The following is a 20,621-nucleotide window of genomic DNA, read 5'->3' as shown; positions in this document are numbered from 1 at the left end:
TAATCCCAATCCCAAAGAAAGCAGGTGCTGACAGATGTGAAAATTACCGAAAAATCAGTTTAATAAGTCACAGCTACAAAATACTAACGCGAATTCTTTACAGACGAATAGAAAAACTGGAGAAGCCGACCTCGGGGAAGATCAGTTTGGATTCCGCAGAAATGTTGGAACACGTGAGGCAATACTAACCCTACGACTTACCTTAGAAAATAGATTAAGGAAAGGCAAACTTACATTTCTACCATTTGTAGACTTAGAGAAAGCTTTTGACAATGTTGACTGGAATACTCTCTTTCAAATTCTAAAGGTGGCAGGGGTAAAATACAGGGAGCGAAAGGCTATTTACAATTTGTACAGAAACCAGATGGCAGTTATAAGAGTCGAGGGACATGAAAGGGGAGCAGTGGTTGGGAAGGGAGTAAGACAGGGTTGTAGCCTCTCCCCGATGTTGTTCAATCTGTATAGTGAGCAAGCAGTAAAGGAAACAAAAAATAAATGTTCGGAGTAGGTATTAAAATCCATGGAGAAGAAATAAAAACTTTGAGGTTCCCCGATGACATTGTAATTCTGTCAGAGACAGCAAAGGACTTGGAAGAGCAGTTGAACGGAATGGACAGTGTCTTGAAAGGAGGGTATCAGATGAACATCAACAAAACCAAAACGAGGATAGTGGAATGTAGTCGAACTAAGTCGGGTGATGCTGAGGGAATTAGATTAGAAAATGAGACACTTAAAGTAGTAAAGGAGATTTGCTATTTGGGGAGCAAAATAACTGATGATGGCCGAAGTGGAGAGGATATAAAATGTAGACTGGCAATGGCAAGGAAACGTTTCTGAATAAGAGAGATTTGTTAACATCGAGTATAGATTTAAGTGTCAGCAAGTCGTTTCTGAAAGTATTTGTATGGAGTGTAGCCATGTATGGAAGTGAAACGTGGACGATAAATAGCTTAGACAAGAAGAGAATAGAAGCTTTCGAAATTTGGTGCTACAGAAGAATGCTGAAGATTAGATGGGTAGATCACATAACTAATGAGGAGGTATTGAATAGAATTGGGGAGAAGAGGAGTTTGTGGCACAACTTGACTAGAAGAAGGGATAGGTTGGTAGAACATGTTCTGAGACATCGAGGGATCACCAATTTAGTACTGGAATGCAGCATGGAGGGTAAAAATCGTAGAGGGAGACCAAGAGATGAATACACTAAGCAGATTCAGAAGGATATAGGCTGCAGTAGGTACTGGGAGATGAAGAAGCTTGCACAGGATAGAGTAGCATGGAGAGCTGCATCAAACCAGTCTCAGGACTGAAGACCACAAAAACAACCAGGGGGTACCGCATCATAATGTATAAAACTTACGCTGTTGGACCATTATACCCTGAAGAAGGTCGCTGCAACCTTGGCCGAAACGGTTTTTCTCCACCAGCAGTAGAACATTAGGACGCGGTACCATACCCAGAAAACTTTTATGTCGTCAAACTGCTTTTCATTTAGTTGCATAGCCCGAGCATACACCTCTTGAACATCTCAAACAAATTTTGGGTTTGCAGCCGGTCCTTTTTAAATACTCGTACATCTCACAATATTTCTCAAATGAGCACCTGTCAGTCATCTGCAGCTGAAACATCGAAAATAGTCTTCAGTGACCCAACTGAGGATGATGGCCAGGTGCCCATGTGAAATATCTTGGGACGTACGACTCAGCTGCAGACTCAAAATTTGTTTAACGTTCATTTCTGCGGGAAAAAAAATTAGAATTCGCCACTCCTTTTGTTCGAAAACGCTTCGTGCAGATCAGACTGCGATGCAATTCTCACGTACGCACTTATTTCAGTTTTCAAGTCAGAAAAGTGTACTTGGGCGATTGCAATACACTACAGAGATTACTGCTCAACGAAGAATAAAGTCTGGTGATGCAAACTCCTAAGAACGAGAGAGCCATATGATTTCTGAGATGGTACGTTCCCGAAAAAACTGTCCCGCAATACGCTGTACCTGTTCAAAACATGAGTAGATATTTCGTCTTCCTTAGCTGGCTAATGAAATCGAGGATCATTAAATAGCAGCATTCACTATTCATTGTTTCTTCAGACAGTACAACTTCAATAAGGCGCCTTGTGGATATCGCTACCCAGCACCAGCTTTCTGATCGTGCAGCGGCGTTTCAAGCACAGCACAAGGATTGTCTGTTGATAGTAATCGTGTGTTTTATGTTTTAAGACGACCACAGAGGCTTCTTATCACTGGTATACCTCTCAATAAAAGATGTAAACCATTTGCAGCGGCCGGCCACTGTGGCCGAGCGGTTCTAGGCGCTTCAGTCCGGAACCGCGCTGTTGCTACGGTCGCAGGTTCGAATCCTGCCCTACGCATGGCTGTGTGTGATGTCCTTAGGTTAGTTAGGTTTAAGTAACTGTAAGTTCTGAGGGACTGGTGAGCACAGCACAGTCCATCTTCAGGCCACAAGTGGCCCATCGGGACCATCCGACCGCCATGTCATCCTCATGTGAGGATGCGGATAGGTGGGGCGTGTTGTCAGCACACCGCTGTCCCGGTCGTTACGATGGGTTTCTGTGACCGGAGCCACCACTATTCGGTCGAGTAGCTCCTCAACTGGCATCACGAAGCTGAGTGCACCCCGAAAAATGGCAACAGCGCATGGCGGCCCAGATGTTCACCCATCCAAGTGCCGGCCACGCCCGACAGCGCTTAACTTTGGTCATCTGACGGGGACCGGTGTATCCACTGCGACAAGGCCGTTGCCAGGCGACTGATGACCTCAGATGTTAAGTCCCATAGTGCTGCGAGCCAGTTGAACCATTTGCAGCGACGGTACCGCTTTTCATGGCCGGCATCTTTCAATTCTTCCCCTGCTGTCTATACAGAAACAATTTCAGTGTTTTCCTAACCGCTTTATCCGCGGTTGGAAGCCAGGTACCTTTTTTTCCCTGTATCAACCTGCGCAATAATTTCGGTGAGCTCTGCTGGATAGATTCAGAAATATCCAACAACTCTGCTTCCTTTAGGGTTTAGGTGGTCTTCCAGTTCGTTCGGCGTCTATGACTGGGCGTGTCTCTGGAAATTTCTAAGTAAGTTGGCGGACCACACTGCGATGAGACATACCTGTTGCCGGGAGTTTTTCGGAAAATGCCTCCTCCACTAAATCCGTGCCCCATTTATCGCCTCTGTCGAAACACAAGTTCAACGAGAAAAATAAGTTCGACTGTTGACAGCGGCTTCATTGACAGACAAATTGAACATCTGAACGCCACATAATGCATTAAACAGTCCGTCGTTGGTGTTTATGATAGGTTATTTCTATCCGAACAACTGAGAATGCATTCACATGCCACAGAAATATCCTACTCATCTCGTCACTGCACAAAATAGTGGGAAAAACTAGGAAATACGTAACTTGGCACTTAGAACCAGTTATTTCTCTTGTAGGACAACTAGAACGTTCTTAACAAGTTATGTATTTCCTAGTTAACTCATCGTGACTGGTTCTAAGTGCCAATAACACCAGTCACGATGAGTTATTTTGTTTATATGGCATTAATACTGAGTCTACACGTTTTATTTGTGTTATACACCTGCACCAATATAACAGTTACCTTTAAATTACTACAAATTCAAGTCAAGAAAATATATTTGTCATATCTTTTAAACATATTTACGAGAGAATAACGAAATTAAATTCAGTTAAAAATCCACCACGTTCACGTTCCAGCACTGAATTTTGTCTCGTACACAAATCAGTTCTTGCGATGAGATGTTCCAAAATTTAGACTACTGGCCATGAAAATTGCTACACCAAGAAGGAATGCAGATGATAAACGGGTATTCATTGGACAAATATATTATACTACAACTGACATGTGATTTCATTTTCACGCAATTTGGGTGCATAGATCGTCAGAAATCAGCACCCAGAACAACCATCTCTGGCCGTAATAACGGCCTTGATACGCCTCGGCATTGAGTCAAACAGAGCTTGGATGGCTTGTACAGGTACAGCTGCCCATGCAGCTTCAACACGGTATCACAGTTCATCAAGAGTAGTGACTGGCGTATTATGACGAGCCAGTTGCTCGGCCACCAATGACCAGACGTTTTCAATTGGTGAGAGATCTGAAGAATGTGCTGGCCAGGGCAGCAGTCGAACATTTTCTGTATCGAGAAAGGCCCGTACAGGGCCTGCAACATGCGGTCGTGCATTATCCCGCTGAAGTGTAGGGTTTCGCAGGGATCGAATGAAGGGTAGAGCCACGGGTCGTAACACATCTGAAATGTAACGTCCACTGTTCAAAGTCCCGTCAATACGAACAAGAGGTGACCGAGACGTGTAACCAATGGCACCCCATACCATCACACCGAGTGATACGCCAGTATGACGATGACGAATACACGCTTCCAATGAGCGTTCACTGAGATGTCGCCAAACACGGATGCGACCATCGTGATGCTGTAAACAGAACCTGGATTCATCCGAAAAAATGACGTTTTGCCATTCGTGCACCCAGGTTCGTCGTTGAGTACACCATCGCAGCCATGGTCTCCGAGCTGATAGTCCATGTTGCTGCAAACGTCGTTGAACTGTTCGTGCAGATGGTTGTCGTCTTGCAAACGTCCCCATCTGTTGACTCAGGGATCGAGCGGTGGCTGCACGATCCGTTACAGCCGTGCGAAAAGATGCCTGTCATCTCAACTGCTAGTGATACGAGGCCGTTGGGATCCAGCACGGCGTTCCTTATTACCCTCCTGAACCCATCGATACCATATTCTGCTAACAGTCATTGGATCTCGACCAACGCGAGCAGCAATGTCGTGATACGATAAACCGCAATCGCGATAGGCTACAATTCGACCTGCATCAAAGTCGGAAACGTGATGGTACGCATTTCTCCTCCTTACACGAGGCATCACAACAACGTTTCACCAGACAACGCCGGTCAACTGCTGTTTGTGTATGAGAAATCGGTTGGAAACTTTCCTCATGTCAGCACGTTGTAGGTGTCGTCACCGGCGCCAACCTTGTGTGAATGCTCTGAGAAGCTAATCATTTGCATATCACAGCATCTTCTTCCTGCCGGTTAAATTTCGCGTCTGTAGCAGGTCATCTTCGTTGTGTAGCAATTTCAATGGCCAGTAGTGTAGTTGCATGCAGTTGGTGCCAAAAGACTCGTGCGTGCTTATGACAAGCTCTAGGTTGGAAATATGGGCACACACACGTGGCTAGCCACTAGAGGTCGCTGATGACTCTCACACAAGGCCCTTTGTCCAGTAATGAATCATCGTTGATCCTCTTCGCCGGCTTCTCCGTTTTCCCCCGAAAGAGGCTGAGTTTCTCGCGAGCACTAGGTCAGCGGCTGAAGGCTTATCCCCTCCTGCGTCAGGATTTGTAGAAAAATGAGCGGGCGTTTCTGCCGGAGTGACACATCATCACGATACGGCCCGGGAGCATGCCGCTAGCGTGACGTCAGCGGCTGGCTGGGAAACTAGATCCGCGTCTCTCTCACATTCCACGCACTCGTAAATGCGAGATATTTACATTAGCCTCCTTGATATTCAAAACATTATTGAGGCCGCTCGAAAGGACAAAATTCGGGGAAGGTTCAGGAAACATATTGTTGCATTGTCGGTACAGACAAGCGCCCGTGGCTGTCGACCACATTCTAAAATAACAGTCGCGGCACTCCATCTCAACTTCGTTACCCACTGCGACAGCAGCGCGCCAAGCGACCAGCAAGCGATACTTCTCAATACGATATCAGACGAGTGCCAATACTATTGTTTATACTGATCTATAAAATAGTGTTTACAATAGATAGCGTGTGAAGTGCCACAAAAATCAACAGTAACTAAAAACTGACACTGAATTTGTCATTCTTTAGGTTCTTAAGCACCCTGAAAGGTATGGAACTGTAGATTACAGGACTGTTTCTTTGCGATTCTCTCGTAACGTACACTATGTGATCAAAAGTATCCGGACACCTGGCTGAAAATGACAAGTTCGTGGCGCCCTCCATCGGTAATCCTGGAATTCAGTATAGTGTTGGCCTTAGCCTCTCGCAGGTATACGTCCAATCAGGCCCTGGGAGGTTTCTCGGGGAATGGCGGCCCATTCTTCACGGAGTGCTGCACTGAGGAGAGGTATCGATGTCAGTCGGTGAGGCCTGGCACGAAGTCGGCGTTCCGAAACATCCAAAAGGTGTTCTATAGGATTCAGGTCAAGACTCTGTGCAGGCCAGTCCATTACACGAATGCTATCCTCGTGTAACCACTCCGCCACAGGCCGTGCATTGTGAACAGGTGCTGGATCGAGTTGAAAGATGCACAGCTCTGCGACAGTGGGAAGCAAGAAGGTGCTTAAAACAACAATGTATGCATGTGCTGTGATAGTGCCACGCAAAACAACAAGGGGTGCAAGCCCCCCCTCCATGAAAAACACGATCACACCGTAACACCGCCGCCTCCGAATTTTACTGCTGGCACTACACACGCTGGCAGATGACGTTCACGGGGCATTCGCCATACCCACACCCTGCCATCTGATAGCCACATTGCGTACCGTGATTCGTCACTCCACACAACGTTTTTCCACTGTTCAGTCGTCCAATGTTTACGCTGTTTACACCGAGCGAAGCGTCGTTTGGCATTTACCGGCGTGATGTGTGGCTTATGAGCAGCCGCTCGACCATGGAATCCAAGTTTTCTCACCTCCCGCCTAACTGTCATAGTACTTGCAGTGCATCCTGATGCAGTTTGGAATTCCTATGTGATAGTCCGGATAGATGTCTGCCTATTACACATTACGAGCCTCTTCAACTGTCGGCGGTCTCTGTCAGTCAACAGACGAGGTCGGCCTGTACGCTTTTGTGCTGTACGTGTCCCTTCACGTTTCCACTTCACTATCACATCTGAAACAGTGGAGCTAGGGATGTTTAGGAGTGTGGAAATCTCGCGTACAGACGTATGACACAAGTGACACCCAATCACCTGACCACGCTCGAAGTCCGTGAGTTCTGCAGAGCGCCCCATTCTGCTGTCGCGCGATGTCTAATGACTACTGAGGTCGCTGATATGGAGTACCTGGCAGTAGGTGGCAGTACAATGCACCTAATATGAAAAACGTGTGTTTTTGGGGGTTGACCGGATACTTTTGATCACAGAGTGTAACTAGAAAATGGCATCTCGTTTCTCATTCTTTAGTTTCTTAAGCACCCTGGGAGGTATGAAACTATAGATTGCAGGACTGTTTCTTTACGGTTCTCTTGCAACGAACGTATACTTATCGAAGAATGTCATTCTCCTTCAATAACAAAAAATTGCCAGTAAACAACTTCTTAGACTTCTTAGATCTGCACAACAATCCAAAGTTTTGTTCGCTACACTTACAGCCAAATCTGTGAATGTGGAACGTAGTAAACTGGTATGGTAGGTAATACTTATATTATTTAGCGTACCATTTAAGCCACTGGACATGTAGCTGAAGGAAATACCTCACAAATGTCAGAATAAAACGTCGAAAAATGATTCGCAGCAGGGAAGAAACCATTTCCACTGTTCGTGCTACATTTGAGGCGCAAACGGGACGAATTTTCGACATACTCGCGTTCGAAGCAAAAGTAATTACATTTACAAAAGTATTTGTGTGTGAGAAAGTGGAATCGAGTCTCCATAAAATATTTTTACGTGTCAACGGAAATGCCTATCGCAATAAGAACGGAGAGCAACAGAAATATATGCTTCTTGTCCGTGAAGTATGTATTTATATTCTCTTGTTGTCGGCGAAATAAGCTGCAATTATTCATAAATGCTAAGCTATTTCTTCGTGTACAAGTTGCAGCTTATTGCATTGAATCAGTGAAATTCGGCTGTTTTTAGATTTATTTCAGTATAATTTCAGTAATTTAGTAATGAGTGTGACGCTAAATAGAACTATTATATCGCTCCAGAATCAAATTTTCACTCTGCAGCGGAGTGTGCGTTCATATGAAACTTCCTGGCAGATTAAAACTGTGTGCCGGACTGAAACACCAACTCGGGATCCCTGCCTTTCATGGGCACGCGCTCTACCGACTGAGCTACCCAAGCATGATTCACGACCCGTCCTCACAGCTTTTTTGAAATTATTTCGTTACTTAATCATAGAAACAAATAAAACATATCCTTCTACACGTGTGACTGTCTGCTTTCTCACCGCTTGGAGCGCTACTGTCGGTCCAGCAGTCAAATGGTAACAAGTTTCACAGTAGAGTGTCGCGATTGTATTTATTAGACTGTGATGTTGACGGGAAAAAGTTAGTAGAAATTCGTGCGTCTATAAAATGCTAGATGCGATACAACTTCTACCATCATACATGGCCTATTCCCAAAGAAAGGTAAGATCGGTCGCGAAATGGAAAACACAGTGAAAAAAAAAAAAAAAATCATAACGATTTGTTTGCAGCAGTTAGCTACACCTTCCAGGTATCTCTCTACATAGTCGTCACTCTGACTAGACATTTGTCGTAGTAGTGTACTTTGTAGCTTGCCGTCTGTGCCAAAATGTTGACTCCATAGACAGTGGTTCACGTGAGCAGAGATGAAATCAAAGGGAACCAAGTCTGGACTGTATGGCGGGTGATCAAATACTTCCCATCAAAAACCCTGCAGGAGCATCACCAATGGCCCTAGAGTGTGCGGCCGAGAACTGTCATGAGGAAGGAAATGCATGACAGGTACATCATGCGGGGTTGTATGAAATCAGGCGAAATCTCTCGGCAGGTGCACATATCAGGCGTGATACGCTGTTTTCTAGGCATCTTTATGTGTTCACTGTGCGCTCAGAACTTAAAGAGAGACGTGACAGGAGTGGCAACCGTACGAGAGACATTGCCCAACACACCCATGCTAAGCTATATCGTATTTTCACTGTGGTTTCAATTTCGGTTTTGATACTTCTGAATACTTTCCGAACAGCCGTTGTACCTTAGTGAAAGAGTAGGTGGAGAACCCGGACATAAAAAGCTATGCAGTTCAAAGGCTTCTGTTCGTCACTCGTCGGCAAGTCTGGTGTGACTATGGAAGACAGCAAAATGAAAGTTGAAGTTTTAAAATTCGCGCTTAAGAAAATGATTCAAGCAAAGGATCATACAGACATGGCTTTGTGAGACTGTCGCACAATCTGTGGTATGGAGGACACAGAAATGAGTTGCCCTGGCGCTAAAAAGAAACTGAAAAAGTTTGAATCAAGTAATTCTCCAGATGGAAACCCACTTCGGTTTTGTATTTTCTGTTTGCAGCATTGGCTCCTTGCTTAGCTTACATTTATCGCGAACCTCTCCCTCAGTGCAAAGCTCCAGGAGACTGGAAAAATGTCCAGGTTACTGCTGTATAAGGGTAAAATAACGATCCTGCAGAATTACGGACCAAAATTGTCAATTCGGTTTGCTATAGAATTCTCGAGCATATTCTAAATTCGAACACGAAAAATTTCCTCGAGACAGGAAAGCTTCTGTCCAAAAATCATCACGGATTTAGGAAGCATCCCTCATGCGAAACTCAGCTTGCCCTCTTCTCACACAATAACCTGCGAATCACGGATACAGGTTCTAAAATGGTTCAAATGGGTCTGAACACTATGGGACTTAACTTCTAAGGTCATCAGTCCCCTAGAACTTAGAACTACTTAAACCTACCTAACCTAAGGACATCACACACATCCATGCCCGAGGCAGGATTCGAACCTGCGAACGTAGCGGTCGCGCGGTTCCAGACTGTAGCGCCTAGAACCGCTCGGCCACTCCGGCCGGCTACGGATAGAGGTCAACAGGTACATTCCACAGTCCGCAGCTCGTAGTCGTGCGGTAGCGTTCTCGCTTCCCACGCCCGGGTTCCCGGGTTCGATTCCCGGCGGGGTCAGGGATTTTCTCTGCCTCGTAATGACTGGGTGTTGTGTGATGTGCTTGGGTTAGTTAGGTTTAAGTAGTTCTAAGTTCTAGGGGACTGATGACCATAGATGTTAAGTCCCATAGTGCTCAGAGCCATTTGATTGGTACATTCCATACTTCTAGATTTCCCGATCGCATTTGACAGAGTGCCCCACTGGAAACTGTCAACGAAGCCGAGCGTACGGAATAGGTTACTAGATATGGCAATGACTATAAGACTTCATAAATAGTAATGGGAAGTAGCAGAAATGAGAACAGCGAGAGTCATAACATCGGGATTGATGGTCACGAAGTAGATGAAGTTTGGGGAATTCTACTACCTAGGCAGTAAAATAACCAATGACGGACGGAGCAAGGAGGACATCAAAATCAGACTCGCACTGGCAAAAAGGGCATTGCAGACCAAAAGAAGTCCACTAGTGTCATACATAGACCTTAATTTCAGGAAGAAATTTCTGAGAATGTATGTCTGGAGCACAGCATTGTATGGTAGTGAAACATGGACTGTGGGAAAACCGGAACAGAAGAGAATCGAAGCATTTGAGATGTGGTGCTATAGACGAATGTTGAAAATTAGGTGGACTGATAAGGTAAGGAATGAGGAGGTTCTACGCAGAATCGGAGAGGAAAGGAATATGTGGAAAACACTGATAAGGAGAAGGGACAGGATGATAGGACATCTGCTAAGACATGAGGGAATGAGTTTCATGGTACTAAAGGGAGCTGTAGAAGGCAAAAACTGTAGAGGAAGACAGAGATTGGAATACAATCGGCAAATAATTGAGGATGTAGACTGCAAGTGCTACTCTGAGATGAAAAGGTTGGCACAGTAGAGGAATTCGTATCGGGTCGTATCAACCCCGTCGGAAGACTGACTACTGAGAGACAAGGGTGTCGTCAGGAGTGTCCTAGGGACGTGTGATAGGGTGCTGTTGTTCTCTGTATACATAAATGATTTGCCGGCACGCTGGGCAGCAATCTGAGGCTGTTTGCTGATGACGTAGTTATGTAGGAAAGTGACTTTAGCAGGAGTCTGGTAGAATTTCTGTTTGCTATGTGATGAATGGCAGTTTGCTTTAAATGTAAGTTAATGCACAGAAGTAAGAAAAACAATCATGTAAAGGATTTCAAATTGATTCGGTATTTCTAGATTTCCAGCAGACTTTCAGCATTGTATCACACAAGCGGCTTGGACTGGAACTGCGTGCTTATGGAATATCGTGTCAGCTGTGTGACTGGATCCGTAATTTCCTCTCAGAGAGGTCACAGTTCGTAGTAACTGATGGAAAGTCATCGAACAAAAGTCATTTCTGGCGTTCCCCAAGGTAGTATTATAGGCCTTCTGCTGTTCCGTATTTATATAAACGATTTAGGAGACAATTTGAGCAGCCGTCTTAGTTTGTTTGCAGATGATGTCATTTATCGTCTAGTCAAGTCATCAGAAATGTACGGCCCCCGGTAGTTGAGCGGTCAGCGTGACAGAATATCAATCCTGAGGCCCCGAGCTCGATTCCCGGCGGGGTCACAGATTTTCTCCGCTCAGGGACCGGATGTTGTGCCGTCCTTATCATCATCATTTCATCCCCATCGCCGAAGTGGCGTCACATCGAAAGACCTGCACCCGGCGAACGATCTACCCAACGGGAGGCCCTAGTCACACGACACTTACATTTTTTACATCAGAAATAAACTGCAAAAATTCAGAAAAAATATCTGTATGGTGTGAAAATTGGCAATTGACCCTAAATAATGAAAAGTGTGGGGTGAACCACATGAGTGCTACAAGGAATCCGTTAAACGTCCGTTACACAATGAATCAATCAAATGTAAATGCCGTAAATTTAACTAATTACCTAGGAATTACAATTACGAACAACTTAAATTGGAAAAATGGCTCTGAGCACTATCCGACTTAACTTCTGAGGTCATCAGTCGCCTAGATTTAGGAAGCATCGCTCATGCGAAACTCAGCTTGCCCTCTTCTCACACAATAACCTGCGAATCACGGATACAGGTTCTAAAATGGTTCAAATGGGTCTGAACACTATGGGACTTAACTTCTAAGGTCATCAGTCCCCTAGAACTTAGAACTACTTAAACCTAACTAACCTAAGGACATCACACACATGCATGCCCGAGGCAGGATTCGAACCTGAGACCGTAGCGGTCGCTCGGCTCCGGACTGTAGGGCCTAGAGCCGCGCGGCCACTCCGGCCAGCTTAAATTGGAAACAAGACTAAAAGATTTTGTGGAGAAGGCGTACCAAAGATTGCGATTCACTGGCAGAACATTTAGAAGACGCAACAAATGCCCTAAAGAAACTGTCTGCACTACGCTTGTCCGTCCGCTGCTGTAGTATAGCTACACGGTATGGGATCCGCATGAGACATCAGTGACGGAGGACATCAAAGAAGGGCAACTCGTTTTGTCTAATACGAAATAGTGGAGAGAGTGTCACGGATATGATGCGCAAGTTGGGTTGGGAGCATTAAAACAAAGGCCTTTCTCGTTGCGGGGAGAGCTTGTCACGAAATTTCAATCACTAACTTTCTCCTCCGAATGTGAAAATATTCTCTTTATGCACACCTACATGGGAATAAACAATCATCATAATAAAATAAGAGAAATAGGACCTCGCGCTGAAGCATTTAAGTGTTCGTCCCCCCACGTGCCCCCCGCCCCCCCCCCCCCCCCCCCCCCCCGCTCGTGGTTGAGGAGTGGAACGGTAGAACCATACAGACAGCGTGAAAGTGATAAAGTGCACTTAACTGTGAATTGCGGAGTAGTCATGCAGACGTAGAAGCAAGTGTTGAAATTACCTTTATTTCTCTTTCTCTGAGTCATGCTGACGCTTCTTTGCAGCAGGTCCCAAAACCTACTGGGAACACGGAGAAACGAAAAGAAGTGGCACGCTAAAAACATGTGTCATACGCCACAATCAGGCACAGAACGTTTAGTTAATTCTCAGAGCTAAATAAAAAGTTAGAGGTGGCATATAGGCTGCGTAAGGACAACACAGAAGTTGCAACATAGTTTGCCAGAATCGAGACGATTTAAGCTTTAATGTTTCTCTCGTTCCCCGTATATGCTCACCAGATCAGGGAAACACCATTGCGAGTGTGTGTGTGTGTGTGTGTGTGTGTGTGTGTGTGTGATCACGTGGGTGTGTGGGAGTGTCCCGTTTCCAGACAGCCCGAGGTGGAACTCTTTCAAGTCGGCAGTCTTTCTACGTCTTCTGCCCTCTGTTCCGTCTCTGCGTGCTCAAATTTCCTCTCCTCCCGTTTCCCTACTGTGTCTTCTGTAGAAGTGACTTCCTTCACGACGGTCTACGCTCGCACCGTGCAACCTCCCTTCTGCCCCCCCCCCCTCTCTCTTTCTCTCTCTCTCTCTCACTCACACACACACACACACACACACACACACACACATGCACACACAGAAGCACACACAGTCTCTCCCAGTCACGGGTTAATCCTCGGCATTTGAATGGCATTTTCGACAAAACTCCACGTTACAACGTCATAACTCGAAACAGATGAGGCACTACCTGATCAAAAGTTTCCGGACAGCTCTACGTAATGCGAAATTGACCACCAGACGTCACTAGAGGCGGACCCGCCAGTGTAAAAGGAGGCGGAGACTACTGTGTTGTCAGCAGAGAAGCATCGACAGCAGGATGGGTTGGACAGGAGAACGTTGACTTTTTGAATCTGAATTTGATTAATTGTTCATTTATAGACCTTCTGCCTTACATCTTATAACACGCCATTCATTTTACAGTTTATCTTGTAGATTACTAAACGTTTTCCATATTACAAACAGCAATTACTGTTGTCAACAATTACAATGGAAGTAATGGTATATTAAAAGTATATTATAAATTAAAAGAAAAACACAAAACAGTTTCAAATTTTAGGAAGATATGATAATAGATCATAGGAAAGACTTGGACAGAAAGAGAGAGAGAGAAATGTTACTCTATCTGAACCAGCCTGGTCTGAAAGCCACGGAACTACTTTGAATCTTGCAGTCCCGGTTCACTGCAGTTCAATTTACACATTAATATTTCTAAACTATTTACAAAAATGGCTCTAAACACTATGGGACTTAACATCTGAGGTCATCAGTCCCCTAGACTTACAACCACTTAATCCTAACTAACCAAAGGACATCACACACATCCACGCGACCGTAGCGGCAGCGCGGTTCCGGACTGAAGCGCCTAGAACCGCTCGGCCACAGCGGCCGGCCACTATTTACAGAAACATTATAATTATTACGTGCATTGTGGAAAGCGCAGTGGTGTGTGAGTGTAAGGTATGTTATTTCTTGGGATCATCAATTAACCTTCTATTCGCATATTATGTGTCTTGAATTTTACCTGTTACATTCCTTCTATACTAAGTGTTCAGTCACTGATGTTAAATCCCAACAGCACTATAATGAGCAGGGGTGGATAAGTCTGCTCTTTATATTTACGCTAGAGGAGATTGACAGGGTTGAATGCATACACTGTTTATTCTGATACAGTTTAATTATTCTGGGTGTCTTGTACGGTTGTCTGCGGCGGGTGTTGGTGAAAGTGTTCGCTGGTTGAGTGTGTCGCTACTGCTGTCTGTTGTAATCTCCCCCCTTCTTACTAATTCCAGGAGCGAAAATTACAGTAAACTTTCTAGTTTACTTAGCTTTTCGTGTAGCGTTGGTTGCATTTCTTCTTGTCTACGTGTCTGAGCCGCCCGCTGTGGCCGAGCGTTTCTAGGCGCTTCATTCTGGAACCGCGCTGCTGCTATGGTCGCAGGTTCTAATCCTGCCTCGGCCATTGATGTGTGTGATGTCCTTAGGTTAGTTAGGTTTAAGTAGTCGTAAGTATAGGGAACTGATGACCTCAGATATTAAGTCCCATAGTGCTCAGAGCCATTTGAACCACTTTTTTAGGGGTCTGTTTCTTGACGCTGAGATTCTCACGTTTTAGGTCTTCATGGTTGAACTGATCTAAATAAATTTGAAGATTGTTGTTGCAGAATTTTTGTTGTTACTTTAATATATATTGTATACTATAGTGTACCATACGGTCTTTTGAATTTTCACATTAACAAAGCCGAAATTACATTGTTCGTCCAAAATATAAAAATACGTCCGATCACGTCAGAGGCATGCTCATTACTCTTTCACTCAGCGGAAATAATAATATTCCAAAAGGTTTACAATTTTTCTTGATAAATGAATTTATATTAGGTTCGATTATTATTTCACAAATGAATCCAGAAATAAACATAATAAACAGTACTAGATTGCGTAAATAATAACACAAATTTTAAACGTGCCAGATAATTCGTAATTTCACGTGTTTCTGAAAAAAACGATCTTAACTGTACATTCAGAGCTAGGACAAAACGATTGTAACATCGAAAATAAAGTAATTCCTTTTCTTGAATTTTTGCTTGAAATATAACATATTGTCTCCAGCATGAGATTTTCATTCTGCAGCGGAGTGTGCGCTGATATGAAACTTCCTGGCAGTCTAAAAATGTGTGCTAGACCGAGACTCGATCTCGGGACCTTCGCCTTTCGCGGGCAAGTGCTCTACCAACCGAGCTACCCAAGCACGACTCACGCCACGTCCTCACAGCTGTACTTTTGCCAGTATCTCGTCTCCTACTTTCCAAACTTCACAGAAGCTCTCCTGCAACTTCTGTAGACTGTATTAAAACACCACAAAAAATTAATAATTTAAACTAATTATCTCTTTCTATGTACTCAATTTTTTCTGTTAATAGTAGATGTCCTTGCAAAAGAATAAATGTAACTAGATAACGTAAAGTTGCAACAGTTGATAAACTAATTATTGCAGTGTCTCATAAGGAACCACGGTTCACTGAAAGTTATACAATAATTGTAACAAATATTTCTGTTTTCTTCTGTTTCAGAACGGTCCGGCGTGTTAGCATCGCAGCTCGCTCCATCTGGTTGCGGACATCCAAAGCGCTTTCCAATCGTACTTACGTGATATCACTTTTATTAGAGGCTATATACATATACATAAATATATTTTTACACAACATTTATTTTTATAAGGAATAATTTGAAAGAGTGTCGTCTGTAGGGACATCTTGCCATAGTATTCATGTGAGAACAGTACTTATAATCAAACGTTTCTGTACTTAATTTCTTGTGTCGTATACGGAGATGAGCAACACTTACTTGTAACGCTCTTAGTGTTATGTAGAGAGTAATATACGAGAGAATTCCACGTAGCGAGTAAGAAACGACTTCTGAACTTGTGATCTATTATTTCTTCTGTAATTTTGTAGACCATCAGCTGTGTCTGACAATAAAATGTGACGGAATAGTGTAGCCCTTTCTTGACTTTTTTTTCCAATTGCCTTTCTTCCTCTTCTGTTCCTCTGCATAGAGTACCTGATCAAAAGAATCCAGACACCTATTAAAAAAAGTCAAATACCATTTGAACATGTCTTGAAGGCCCAACGGTACCGACCGGCCGCCATGTCATCCTGAGCCCTTAGACGACACTGAGGGACGTGTGGTCAGCACACCACCCTCCCAGCTGTTGTCACTCTACGTGACAGGAACCGCTGCTTCTCAGTCAAGTATCTCCTCAGTTTGCCTCACAAGGACTGAGTACACCCCGCTTGCCAACAGCGCCCGGCAGACCTGGATGGTCTCCCATCCAAGTGCTAGCCGAGCCCGACAGCGAGTAACTTCGGTGATTTGACGGGAACCGGTGTTACCACTGCGGCAAGGCCGTTGGCCCAGACACCAGTCAGTGGACAATAATATAGGCTGTGTCGGCCTTTCGCCTTTATGATGGCTTCAGCTATGCTGGGGACACTTTCAGTAAATGTCTGTGGAGGAATGGCAGCCTATTCTTCCTTACAGCCGAAACCAGACAAGGCAGTGATGTTGGACGCTAGGGCTTAAGGCGGAATCCACGTTTCAATTCAACACAACGGTACTACGATGGAATCAGGTTGGGCCATGTACTGCGCCACCCTTCAGATACCATTAACTCGTAGGGGATATATTGTATGAACAAGCTCTTAACAGCGCTGCAATACGTAAGTGAAAAGCAACGTCGGATAATGTAGCTCACTCTCGTAATACTACAGTAAGTTGTACTGACAAGACCTTGCCCACACTCAACGACGTACGCTACTGGTCATTAAAATTGCTACACCAAGAAGAAATGCAGATGACAAACGGGTATTCATTGGACAAATATATTATACTAGAACTGACATGTGATTACATTATCACCCAATTTGGGTGCATAGATCCTGAGAAATCAGTACCCAGAACAACCACCTCTGGCCGTAATAACGGCTTTGATATACCTGGGCATTGAGTCAAACAGAGCTTGGATGGCATGTACAGGTACAGCTGCCCATACAGCTTCAACACGATACCACAGTTCATCAAGAATAGTGACTGGCGTATTGTGACGAGCCAGTTGCTCGGCCACCATTGACCAGACGTTTTCAATTGATGAGAGATCTGGAGAATGTGCTGACCAGGGTAGCAGTCGAACATTTTCTGTAAGGCCCGTACAGGACCTGCAACATGCGGTCGTGCATTATCCTGCTGAAATATAGGATTTCGCAGGGATCGAATGAAGGGTAGAGCCACGAGTCGTAACGCATCTGAAATGTAACGTCCACTGTTCAAAGGGCAGTCAATGCGAACAAGAGGTGACCGAGACATGTAACCGATGGCACCCCATATCATCACGGCGGGTGATACGCCAGTATGGTGATGACGAATACACGCTTCCAATGAGCGTTCACCGCGATGTCACCAAACACGGATGCGATCATCATGATGCTGTAAACAAAATGAGGATTCATCCGAAAAAAATGACGTTCTGCCATTCGTGCACCCAGATTCGTCGTGGAGTACACCATCGCAGCCGCTCCTGTCTGTGATGCAGAGTCGGGGGTAACCGCAGACATGGTCTCCGAGCTGATAGTCCGTGCTGCTGCAAACGTCGTCGAACTGTTCGTGCAGATGGTTGTTGTCTTGCAAATGTCCCCATCTGTTGACTCAGGGATCGAGACGTGGCTGCACGATCCGTTACATCCATGCGGATAAGATGCCTGTCAACTAGACTGTAGGGAAGCGAGGCCGTTGGGATCCAGCACGGCGTTCCGTATTACCCTCCTAAACCCACCGATTCCATATTCTGCGAACAGTCATTGTGACCCCACCAACACGAGCAGTAATGTCGCGATACGATAAACCGCAATGGCGGTAAGCTACAATCCTACCTTTATCAAAGTCGGAAACGTGATGGTACGCATTTCTCCTCCTTACACCAGGTATCACAACAACGTTTCACCAGGCAACGCCAGTCAACTGCTGTTTGTGTATGAGAAATCGGTTGGAAACTTTCCCAATGTCAGCACGTTGTAGGTGTCGCCACCGGCGCCAACCTTGTGTAAATGCTCTGAAAAGCTAATCATTTACATATCACAGCATCTTCTTCCTGTAGGTTAAATTTCGCGTCTGTAGCGCGTCATCTTCGTGGTGTAGCAATTTTAATGACCAGTAGTGTATTCTGTGTGACTTGAAATAATCGACTGTACTAACACAACGACGGCACGTAAGATTTGATATTCAGCTTCTGATGCTATAAATCACACTACAGCTCGCTAAAACATTACTATGTACAAAAGTATGGACACAATAACTGTTTATGTGATATAATGGGTCAGTGATCGCTATTTGGATATTAATTACAACAACGGACCTGACTATCAGGGTTTATTAGGTTCGAAAGATAAACTACCATCAAAGCTACTATCAGTCACCAGAAAAATCCGACGGGGAGTAGGAATGATATACTTACTTTATCAATAACAGCAAGCTATAGCGAAGCTTACTCTGTCTACTTATCAACAAATTAGGCACCAGAAACGACAGATTTCGTTTATAACTGACGAAGACGTCATACAGATACTTAGCCTCTTGTAACTGCTTCTCTTGCAAAGCTTCAACGAATAATCGTATATACAAGGAATCAGTGTAAACGCTACAAAACTTTCACGTAGATTTAAATTGGAGAAGACGCTCAGAAGGCAAAGATATAATGTAATATTGTTTATCTTCCGTTGTCAATCAGCGCTAACCTCTCTGCAAGTAGCGTCTTGCTACAACAATTCCTTGACTCTGTTAAAATTTTATTGTAATAAACTATTTCGTCAATCACAGCCTTTCAGAATTAAATGGAATAACTCTTCATTTGTAATTAAGCACTTTTCAATAAATCGTAACCTTGCTTTCCTGTCTAAATAAAGATTAATTATTTTTCTTTTCATTGCAAGTTATTAACTGAAAAATACTATGCCGGCCGAAGTGGCCGTGCGGTTAAAGGCGCTGCAGTCTGGAACCGCAAGACCGCTACGGTCGCAGGTTCGAATCCTGCCTCGGGCATGGATGTGTGCGATGTCCTTAGGTTAGATAGGTTTAAGTAGTTCTAAGTTCTAGGGGACTGATGACCTCAGATGTTAAGTCCCATAGTGCTCAGAGCCATTATTTTTTTGTTGTTGTTGTTGTTCTCTCTTCAAAATCACACTAAGTGGAAACGTTATAAAAAAAGAATGAAACAGGAAACCTGAATGTCACCGCTACTTTTCAACTCTACGAACTTTAAATAATCAAACATAGCTCAGCCACTACACGCGCCGACTTTCGCGGCCCACTAATATTTAAAACACAAAACCCCGCACTCTGTTATCTCTATGGTCCATGATTTGTCGTTTAGGGGCAAGGGGAAAAGCTATCAAATTCTCAATAAACTTCCGATTGTTTCCCAACAAATAGCGATTACGTCGGACACCGTCCTATTTAATATAGACCACACATTCAGTGCATCCAACGAGATTTTCGGAATTTACTACACACATCAAAAAAAGTTGTTTATCACCCCAGTTCCCAGAACTCCTGAAGGCAGACGTTGACTGTTGATACTGTATCACAGACACAGTCCCTTTGACTGTTCAGAGATGTCACTAAACCCGCCTAAAGATGTAAACAACCGTGCATGAGTAGCGCCTATTAGACGGAGGGGGTTCGACAGCCGATCAGTTCCAGTCATTCCACCAGCAAGGAGGTACACGGCTCGTCTTGTCTGTAGTTCAACCGTGCGTAGACGGAGAATACCGCGGTTCGATCGCGTCCGCATTGTTACTTTGTGCCAGGAAGCGCTCTCAACAGGGGAAGTGTCCAGGCGTCTCGGAGTGAACCAAAGCTATGATGGCCGGCATGGGTGGCCGAGCGTTTCTAGGCGCTACAGTTTGGAACCGCGCGACCGCTACGGTCGCAGGTTCGAATGCTGCCTCGGACATGGATGTGTGTGATATCCTTAGGTTAGTTAGGTTTAAGTAGTTCTAAGTTGTAGGGGACTGATGACCTCAGAAGTGAAGTCGCATAGTGCTCAGAGCCATTTGAACCGTTTTGAACCCTGACAGCAACGCCACCATGTTGAATAATGGCTTCTGTGCAGGCACAGTGAAACGCGTGGTTAAATCCGCAAGACAGAACAGGTAGTTGGAATTGTGGAAAGGGGCCAAAAATGTTCAGCTGTCAGTTACACTCGAACACATATAACTTTATTTAGTTGCCCAAACATTACAGCGCAAATTCGACCTTAGCTATCGACTGTAAATGTC

The 20,621-nt window shown here is 44.5% G+C and overlaps 1 protein-coding gene across 1 annotated transcript in view; it reads left to right on the top strand.

Moving 5' to 3' along the window:
• Positions 1–16,290, top strand: part of LOC126427130 (protein twist-like) — a 191,073-nt gene extending 174,783 nt beyond the window's left edge. The window contains exon 7 of the mRNA XM_050089355.1: positions 15,864–16,290. The gene's annotated coding sequence lies outside the window, so the exon portion shown is untranslated. The remainder of the gene's footprint in view (positions 1–15,863) is intronic.
• The last annotated feature ends 4,331 nt before the right edge of the window (positions 16,291–20,621 follow it).

The sequence above is a fragment of the Schistocerca serialis genome, chromosome 11, assembly GCF_023864345.2.
Source record: "Schistocerca serialis cubense isolate TAMUIC-IGC-003099 chromosome 11, iqSchSeri2.2, whole genome shotgun sequence".
NCBI lineage: Eukaryota > Metazoa > Arthropoda > Insecta > Orthoptera > Acrididae > Schistocerca > Schistocerca serialis.
Note: the sequence above shows the minus strand (reverse complement) of the source record. Positions and strands in the feature narration are given on the sequence as shown.